The following is a 9,698-nucleotide window of genomic DNA, read 5'->3' as shown; positions in this document are numbered from 1 at the left end:
TAATTCTCTAATGATTAGAGATGTTATGCATCTTTTCATATACCTGTTCACTATTTCTATGTGATCTTTGGAGAAATACCTATTGATTTCCTTTGCCCATTTAAAAAGTCAGGTTATTTGTGGATTTTTGCCATTGGTTGTAGTAGTTCCCTGTAAACTTTGGATAGTAACTCTTTATCAGCTATATGACTTTCAAATATTTTCTCTCATTCTGTAGGTTTCCTTTTCACTTTGTTGATCATTTCCTTTGCTTTGCAAAGTTTTTTAGTTTGACATAATCCCACTTTGTTTTTCCTTTTCATGATGGTATTCAGAAGCTTTTTAGTTTAAAATCTTTAGCTTAGCTATAAGACTCCCTCTTCTTTCCTTAAGTTTCCACACTCATCACCTGTCATAACCCACTTCCACACACAGCCACACATATCTATCACCCTATGCCCATATAAAGAGATCAATCAGCATTTTACTGTGAATCATCGTAAAGGGTTCAGTTGGAAGACTGGCCAATATGAGCACTCTGACCCTGAAATCTTTTATGAATTACACTGAGGTGATACGTTCAGAGTCCACAATTTTCAGCTGTAGGATTAAATGATGTTAGGCTTACAGACAACAAGGGATACTTTAAGCCTTTCACCTCCCCTACAGGAGACTTGCATGTATGGCTGCCATGGTAGTCCTCTTACTTTCAAATGATTACTGCCAGAAACAGAATAACCCAAACCTCTCACACACAAGTTATAACACCAGGGGTCTACAGATTAATTACCTTACATGCTTGCAAGTATTACCTCTAACGAGGCTTTTTTTTTTTTTTTACAGAATCAAACATCCAGATTATAGCCACAACATGTCTTAATTCAACTTCAGCACCAAGTAACAAAGCACCAGGTTTTATAGAATGAATACTAATTGCAGTGGGGTAACCACAGCATGGTGACTGATGTAGGAAGCCACAGCATTTAGCTCACTGAATCTGTAAGGTGCTTAATATAGAAGCTATGGCAAAGGCCTGCATTCCTTTTACTTCCCATTGGCAACTCCTTCTCATCTCTATAAATGAAGTTTAGGGTAACTTGCCTCTAAATGCTGTTCTGAAATGTTCCCAGATCTCATAAAGAGGTCATTTCTGTGTCCAGTACAGAGAGCTCTGTGGCAACAAAATGGCATTTATCACAATGAGTCTAATTCTGCAATTCCATCTATAGCTCCCTGGGAACCAAGGCAACCCACAACAGTTTAAATTGTATACTGGGGGAGCTCAATAAAGACTTCTTTATGAAACAGTTAATCATAAACTGTGAAAACACCACAGAGGAAGGGCAGCAGTGAGCTAGAGACACTCATCCGTCTGAGAGATGGCCATATATGAGGCCCCACACCAGCATTCCAGCCATGAATCGGGATTGAACCACTCGTTTCTGTGACTGATGATCACATACGAGGTCCCACCGGAAGAGAAGGAAACCAGCACAGAGGAGCTTCACAGCATCTTGTATCCCTTGATGTGCACTGACTCCAATAGCCCTCAGTGAACACAGCCTATGGCTTCCTTTACTACATCTACTCATCTGAATCATTCATGTCTCAGCTTAAGCATATATTTTCTAGAATTCCTCAGCTAACTCTCCTAGGTTATCTTGGGGCCAATCTTTACATTCACTTAACACTGCATACCTCAGTAGACCGCAATATTTGCACACATTGAAAACACTGAAGTTTTTTTTTTGAAGATGTTGGGGGTAGGAGTTTATTAATTAATTAATTAATTTTTGCCGTGTTGCATCTTCGTTTCTGTGCGAGGGCTTTCTCTAGTTGTGGCAAGCGGGGGCCACTCTTCATCGCGGTGTGCGGGCCTCTCACTATCGCGGCCTCTCTTGTTGCGGAGCACAGGCTCCAGAAGCGCAGGCTTAGTAGTTGTGGCTCACGGGCCTAGTTTCTCCGCGGCATGTGGGATCTTCCCAGACCAGGGCTCGAACCCGTGTCCCCTGCATTAGCAGGCAGATTCTCAACCACTGCACCACCAGGGAAGCCCCACTGAAGTTTTTTTTCAACACTGATTCCCAGATTTCACACCCAGAGTGAAATGCACTCCAATTTGTTTCTCAGACAAGTAGCCAGGACATGGAATTTTTTAAAAAACTAACAAATAGTTGCAATTTGCAACTAGGTTGAGAGCAAACGACCAAGAATAATTTTCCACAATTTATATCAAGTACTTATCCAACCATCAATCTTCACATTAAATTTAAAGCTTTGTGATAGTGAAATTCATGTCTAGTTTGTTGATTTCACTGTCATCAATTGTGCTATAAGTGCTTGGCAATTAAGTAGATAAGCAATCACTTTTCCTAAAAGAATGAAAGAGAGGTGGCTACATTATCTACTCAGCAACTGAACGGTTGAACTGTGTTTATTTTATGCTATTGTAAACACCCATAACATGAACTCACGAGAGGTAGATGGGGCCTTTACCTCAGTCACGATGGTGGAGGAGAAGGAGCTTCGGTCATATACCCAGCCGCCCACGCAGGGCTCCGTGTCCAGGTCAGTCATGTTGGGGAAGGTCCCATTCAGGTGAAGGAGATGCCACTAGGGGAGGAGGAAATGATGACATTTCTCTGGTTTCAAGCTAGCATCTAACGGGATGGAGATTCTCAGGAGGACATCAGGGCTGAGGGTCCCAGTGTCATTATCAGAGACAGTGCCATTATCAAGGATGTGGACCCAGCAGCGATGACTAGGAATGGCTGCAGTGAAATTCTCCAATAGTAGATGACAAACTACTATCATGAGAGAAGGAAGAATTAAAACCAGCTGAAGGGGCTTCCCTGGTGGCACAGTGGTTGGGAGTCCGCCTGCCGATGCAGGGGACGCAGGTTCGTGCCCCGGTCCGGGAGGGTCCCACATGCCACGGAGCGGCTGGGCCCGTGAGCCATGGCCCCTGAGCCTGCGCGTCCAGAGCCTGTGCTCTGCAACGGGAGAGGCCACAACAGTGAGAGAGGCCAGCGTATCGCCAAAAAAAAAAAAAAAAAAACCAGCTGAAGGATCTGGAATTTCCCCAGGTCACCAAATTCATCCAGGAGTTCCTCAAAGGCCATTGTGTACAGGTGATCCTCACGAAGAGTCAGGATGACTTTAGCTACAACTTCAAAGGGAGAAAAACATTTCCTTTCACTAATTGACACTAAGTCTATGTGACCTCACACCAGTTTCTCATCAATGGTTCCTGTGACCTCACTACTGCAACAGAGCAGTGGAAGCAATGTCCCCAGTCCTTTTGGAATCAGGAGGTATTTCTTCTTTAGAAAAGTCACAGAGAAAATAATTTACCAAAGATACTTCTCTCTGATGACCATTAAATCTGTTTAAAGTTTTACTCTCTGAATGTGCTTGGGCTCAGTGATTTCTGTAAAGTCAAATTTGGACTTTGGCATGTACAATGGTCTCTAATCAAGCTAAAATAAGGCTGATACAGGGTCTTCAGTCACTTCCAGAAAATGGAATTTGAGACACACAGAAGTGAACTGCTTTATGATTTTCCTGTGGAAAGAACAGAAAACAAGTGTTTTTATTGTTTACACTGAATTTAGATTAAAATAATTAACAAAATACAATCACTTTTTTTTCAGTTTTAGGATCAGCTTTATTCTGCATTTTATCTTCACCAGGGAGAAGAAGGCAAAGAAGCTGGAGAACAGACCAGCCTGCACCACACAGTCACAGATCTCACATCTCTAAAGAGTAGACATTGTGGAAATTAAGGGCCTAAAGCAGGTCAGCAGTGAAGCACAAAGATCAACCACCAGGATCCCAAACATCTCATCTCGTCTTTCCTTATTGGCTGTTTGGAATCAGTCATTTATATTTCATTTAGTTTCCTTTTCTAAAGCACAACCAACATTCCAACAAATAATCGTTTTCTGTTCTTTTTGGGGATGCGAGACAAAATTACCCAGTTTTTGATTTTTTCAACATCACCAGCTTGTTCTCCACGACCATGGTGACGGTGATCCACACAGTCCACAGCATTCAGTTTATTTTGAGGTTCAAGTGAGAGGTTGACACTCTGAAAGATGGATGGAGGCATCCTTGGCTGTTACACACCCTGGGCTGGGTGAATTTTTGCCCCAAAGGAGCTGAACTAGGTTTCTGTGGTCTCCCCTGATAACCACATTATTCCTACAGCTGAGACCCTCTTTTTTTAACATCTTTATTGGAGTAGAATTTCTTTACAATGGTGTGTTAGTTTCTGCTGTATAACAAAGTGAATCAGCTATATGTATACATATGTCCCCATATCTCCTCCCTCTTGCATCTCCCGCCTACCTTCCCTATCCCACCCCTCTAAGTGGACACAAAGCACCGAGCTGATCTCCCTGTGCCATGTAGCTGCTTCCCACTAGCTGTCTATTTTACATTTGGTAGTGTATATGTGTCCATGCCACTCTCTCACTTTGTCCCAGCTTACCCATCCCCCTACCCGTGTCCTCAAGTCCATTCTCTATGTCTGTGTTTTTATTGCTGCCCTGCCCCTAGGTTCTTCAAAACCATTTGCGTTTTTTTTAGATTCTATACACGTGTTAGCATACGGTATTTGTTTTTCTCTTTCTGACTTACTTCACTCTGTATGACAGTCTCTAGGTCCATCCACCTCACTACAAATAACTGAATGTCATTACTTTTTATGGCTGAGTAATATTCCATTGTATATATGTGCCACATCTTCTTTATCATTTGTCGATGGACACTTAGGTTGCTTCCATGTCCTGGGAATTGTAAATAGTGCTGCATTGAACAGTGAGCTATATAATTCTTTTTTTTTTTTTTACGGTATGCGGGCCTCTCACTGTTGTGGCCTCTCCCGTTGCGGAGCACAGGCTCCGGACGCGCAGGCTCAGCGGCCATGGCTCACGGGCCCAGCCGCTCTGTGGCACGTGGGATCTTCCTGGACCGGGGCACGAACCCATGTCCCCTGCATCAGCAGGCGGACTCTCAACCACTGCACCACCAGGGAAGCCCTATATGATTCTTTTTGAATTATGGTTTTCTCAGGATATATGCCCAGTAGTGGGATTGCTGGGTGATATGGTAGTTCTATTTTTAGTTTTTTAAGGAACCTCCATAATGTTCTCCATAGTGGCTGTATCAATTTACATTCCCACAAAGAGTGCAAGAGGGTTCCCTTTTCTCAACACCCTCTCCAGCATTTATTGTTTGTAGATATTTTTATTTTTTATTTTTTTGCGGTACGCGGGCCTCTCACTGTTGTGGGCTCTCCCGTTGCAGAGCACAGGCTCCGGACGCGCAGGCTCAGTGGCCATGGCCCACGGGCCCAGCTGCTCCACGGCATGTGGGATCTTCCCGGACCGGGGCACGAACCCGTGTCCCTGCATCGGCAGGTGGACTCCCAACCACTGTGCCACCAGGGAAGCCCCTGTTTGTAGATTTTTTAATGATGGCCATTCTGACCAGAGTGATGTGATACCTCATTGTAGTTTTGATTTCCATTTCTCTAATGATTAGTGATTTTGAGCATGCTTTCATGTGTTTGTAGGCAATCTGTATATCTTCTTTGGAGAAATGTCTGTTTAGATCTTCTGCCCATGTTTGGATTGGGTTGTTTGTTTTTTTGATATTGAGCTGCATGAGCTGCTTATGAATTTTGGAGATTAATCCTTTGTCACTTGCTTCATTTACAAATATTTTCTCCCATTCTGAGGGTTGCTTTTTCATGTTGTTTATGTTTTCCTTTGCTATGCAAAAGCTTTTAAGTTTCTTTAGGGCCCATTTGTTAATTTATGTTGTTATTTCCATTTCTCTAGGAGGTGGGCCAAAGAGGATCATGCTGTGATTTACATCATAGAGTGTTCTGCCTATGTTTTCCTCTAAGAGTTTTATAGTGTCTGGCCTTATATTTAGGTCTTTAAACCATTTTGAGTTTATTTTTGTGTATGGTGTTAGGGAGTATTCTAATTTCACTCTTTTACATGTAGCTGTATAGTTTTCCCAGCACCACTTATTGAAGAGGCTGTCTTTTCTCCATTGTATATTCTTGCATCCTTTATCGAAGATAAGGTGGCCATATATGCTTGAGTTTATCTTGGGGATTTCTATGCTGTTTCATTGATCTATATTTCTAGACAGTACCATACTGGCTTGATTACTGTAGCTTTGTAGCATAGTCTGAAGTCAGGGAGCCTGATTCCTCCATCTCCATTTTCCTTTCTCAACATTGCTTTGGCTATTCAGGGTCTTTTGTGTTTCCATACTAATTGAGAAATGTTTCGTTCTAGTACTGTGAAGAATGTCATTGGTAGTTTGATAGGGATTACACTGAATCTGTAGATTGCTTTGGGTAGTATAGTCATTTTTACAATGCTGATTCTTCCAATCCAAGAACATTGTGTATCTCTCCATCTCTTTGTATCATCTTTAATTTCTTTCATCAGCATCTTATAGTTTTCTGCATTCAGGTCTTTTGTCTCTTTTAGTTGGTTTATTCCTAGGTATTTTATTCTTTTTGTTGCAATGGTAAATGCAAGTGTTTCCTTAATTTCTCTTTCAGATTTTTCACCATTAGTGTATATGAATGCAAGAGATTTCTGTGCATTAATTTTGTATCCTGCTACTTTACCAAACTCATTGATTAGCTCTAGTAGATTTCTAGTAGTACCTTTAGGATTCTCTGGTAGCATCTTTAGGAAACTCTATAGTTTCATATCATCTGCAAACAGTGAGAGTTTTACATCTTCATTCCCTAGTAGGATTCCTTTTATTTCTTTTTCTTCTCAGGTTTCTGTGGCTAAAACTTTCAAAACTATGTTGAATAATAGTGGTGAGAGTGTGCACCCTTGTCTTGTTCCTGATCTTAGTGGAAATGGTTTCAGTTTTTCACCATCAGGAATGATGTTGGGGCTTCCCTGGTGGTGCAGTGGTTGAGAGTCCGCCTGCCGATGCAGGGGACACGGGCTCGTGCCCCGGTCTGGGAAGATCCCACATGCTGTGGAGCGCCTGGGCCCGTGAGCCATGGCCTCTGAGCCTGCACGTCCGGAGCCTGTGCTCCGCAACGGGAGAGGCCACAGCAGTGAGAGGCCCGTGTACCGCAAAAAAAAAAAAAAAAAAAAAAAAATATATATATATATATATGTTCACCTTATCTTTGACAGTGGTGGCAAGAATATACAATGGAGAAAAGACATCCTCTTCAATAAGTGGTGCTGGGAAAATTGGACAGCTTCATGTAAAAGAATGAAATCAGAACACTTCCTAACACCATTCACAAAACTAAACTCAAAATGGACTAAAGACCTAAATGTAAGGCCAGATACTATAAAACTCTTAGAGGAAAACATAGGCAGAACACTCTATGACATATATCACAGCAAGATTTTTTTAGCCTACCTTCTCGAGTAATGGAAATAAGATAAAAAATAAACAAATGGGACCTAATGAAACTAAAATCTTTTTTCACAGCAAATGAAACAATCAAAAATCAAAAAGACAACCTATAAAATGGGAGAAAATATTTGCAATTGATGCAGCTGACTCAGGGTTAATATCCAAAATATATAAACAGCTTGTAACACTGAAGAAACAAATAATCTAAACAAAAATGGGCAGAAGACCTGTACATACATTTTTCCAAAGGAGACAAATGGATGACTAACAGGCAAATGAATTGATGCTCAACATCGCTAATGACTAGAGAAATGAAAATCAAAACCACAGTGGGGTATTAGCTCACAGCTGTCAGAATGGCTATCATCAAAAAGACCACAAAGAACAAATGTTGGTGAAGATATGGTGAAAAGGGAGCCCTTGTACACTGCTGATGGGAATGTAAATTGGTGTACCCACTATGGAAAACAGTGTGGAGATTCCTCAAAAGAAACTAGAAAAGAAACTACTATATGATCCAGCAATTCCACTCCTGGGTATACATCCCCCCAAAACCAAAACACTAATTAGTAAAGATACAGGCACACTAATGTTTGTAGCAGCATTATTTACAATAACCAAAACATGGAAGCAACTCAAATGCCCATCAGCAGATGACTGGATTAAGAAGATATATTCCATATGTATATATGGAACATTACTCAGCCAAGAAAAAGAATGAAATATTGCCATTTGTAGCAACATGGATGGATCTAGAGAATATCATGCTTAGTGAAGTAACTTAGATAGAGAAAGACAAATACTATATGATATCAGTCACATGTAGAATCTAAAAAATAATACAAACGAATATATATACAAAACAGAAACAGTCTGACAGACATAGAAAACAAATTTATGGTTACCAAAAGGGAGAGGGAGTGGGAAGGGACAAATTAGGGGTATGGGTTTAAGAGAAACAAACTACTATACATAAAATAGATAAGCAACAAGGATTTACTGTGTACAGGGAATTATACCTAATATCTTGTAATAACCTATAATGGAAAAAATCTTAAAAATCCCTGAAACACTATGCTATACACCTGAAAATGACACAACATTGCACATAAACTATATATCAAATTACAAAAAAAAAACCCTAACAATCTGATTTAAAAATGGTCCGAGGAACTGAACAGACATTTCTTCAAAGAAGATATTCAAGAGGCCAACAGATGCATGACAAGGATTTCAGCATCACTGGTCATCAGGGAAATGTAAATCAAATCTGCAATGAGATACTACCTCACACCTGTTAGAACAATTATTGTATAAAAGAGGGGAGATGTTAAGTGCTGGTGAAGATGTGGAGGAAAAGAACACATGTAGACAACTGATGGCAATGTGAATTGGAACAGCAACTAGAGAAAACGGTATGGAGGGTCCTCCAAATATTAAAAATATAAACACAATATGACCCAACAATCCTACTTCTGGGTACCTAACCAAAAGAATGAAATCTCTATCTTAAAGAGATATCTGCACTACCACGTTCTTTGCAGCATTATTTATAATACCCAAGACATGGAAACAACCTAAGTATCCACCACTAAGTGAATTAGAAAAATATAGGTATGTACCACCTATGAGATATAGATAGATGAAATGTAACAGATAGAGATATAATAGATAAATAGTATGGAGAATATTATTCAGCCATGTGAAAAATCAAGAAGTCCTGCCATTTACAACACGGTTGACTCCTTGAGGGCATTATGCTAAGTGAAATAAGTCATAAAGAGAAAGACAGGGCTTCCCTGGTGGTGCAGTGGTTGAGAGTCCGCCTGCCGATGCAGGGGACACGGGTTCGTGCCCCAGTCCGGGGAGATCCCACATACCGTGAAGTGGCTAGGCCTGTGAGCCGTGGCCACTGAGCCTGCGCGTCCAGAGCCTGTGCTCCGCAACGGGAGAGGCCACAACAGTGAGAGGCCCGCGTACCGCCAAAAAAAAAAAAAAAAAAAAAAAAGTAAAGAGAAAGACAAACACTGTATAACCTTCCATATATGTGGAATCTAAAAAGCCTGAACTCATAGAAACAGGGAAGTGATTACCAGCTTGGTTGCCAGGGGTAGCAGGATTGAGTGATGTGTTCAAAGGGCACAGACTTCCAGTTTACACTTAAGAAGTTCTGGGAATGTTATGTACAGCATGGTGACTAGAGTCAGCAATATTTTACTGTAAATTTGAAAGTTCCTAAAATATTAGATTTTTAAAGCGCTCAACAAAAAAATATAACTATGTGACGTGACGGATGT

The 9,698-nt window shown here is 40.9% G+C and overlaps 1 pseudogene; it reads right to left on the bottom strand.

Annotated features, from left to right (window-relative positions):
- Window positions 1–1,343: 1,343 nt before the first annotated feature.
- LOC136127041 (steroid transmembrane transporter SLC22A24-like) lies at window positions 1,344–4,090 on the bottom strand (annotated as a pseudogene).
- Window positions 4,091–9,698: the final 5,608 nt, after the last annotated feature.

This window comes from Phocoena phocoena, chromosome 8 (genome assembly GCF_963924675.1).
Source record: "Phocoena phocoena chromosome 8, mPhoPho1.1, whole genome shotgun sequence".
Lineage (NCBI taxonomy): Eukaryota > Metazoa > Chordata > Mammalia > Artiodactyla > Phocoenidae > Phocoena > Phocoena phocoena.
Note: the sequence above shows the minus strand (reverse complement) of the source record. Positions and strands in the feature narration are given on the sequence as shown.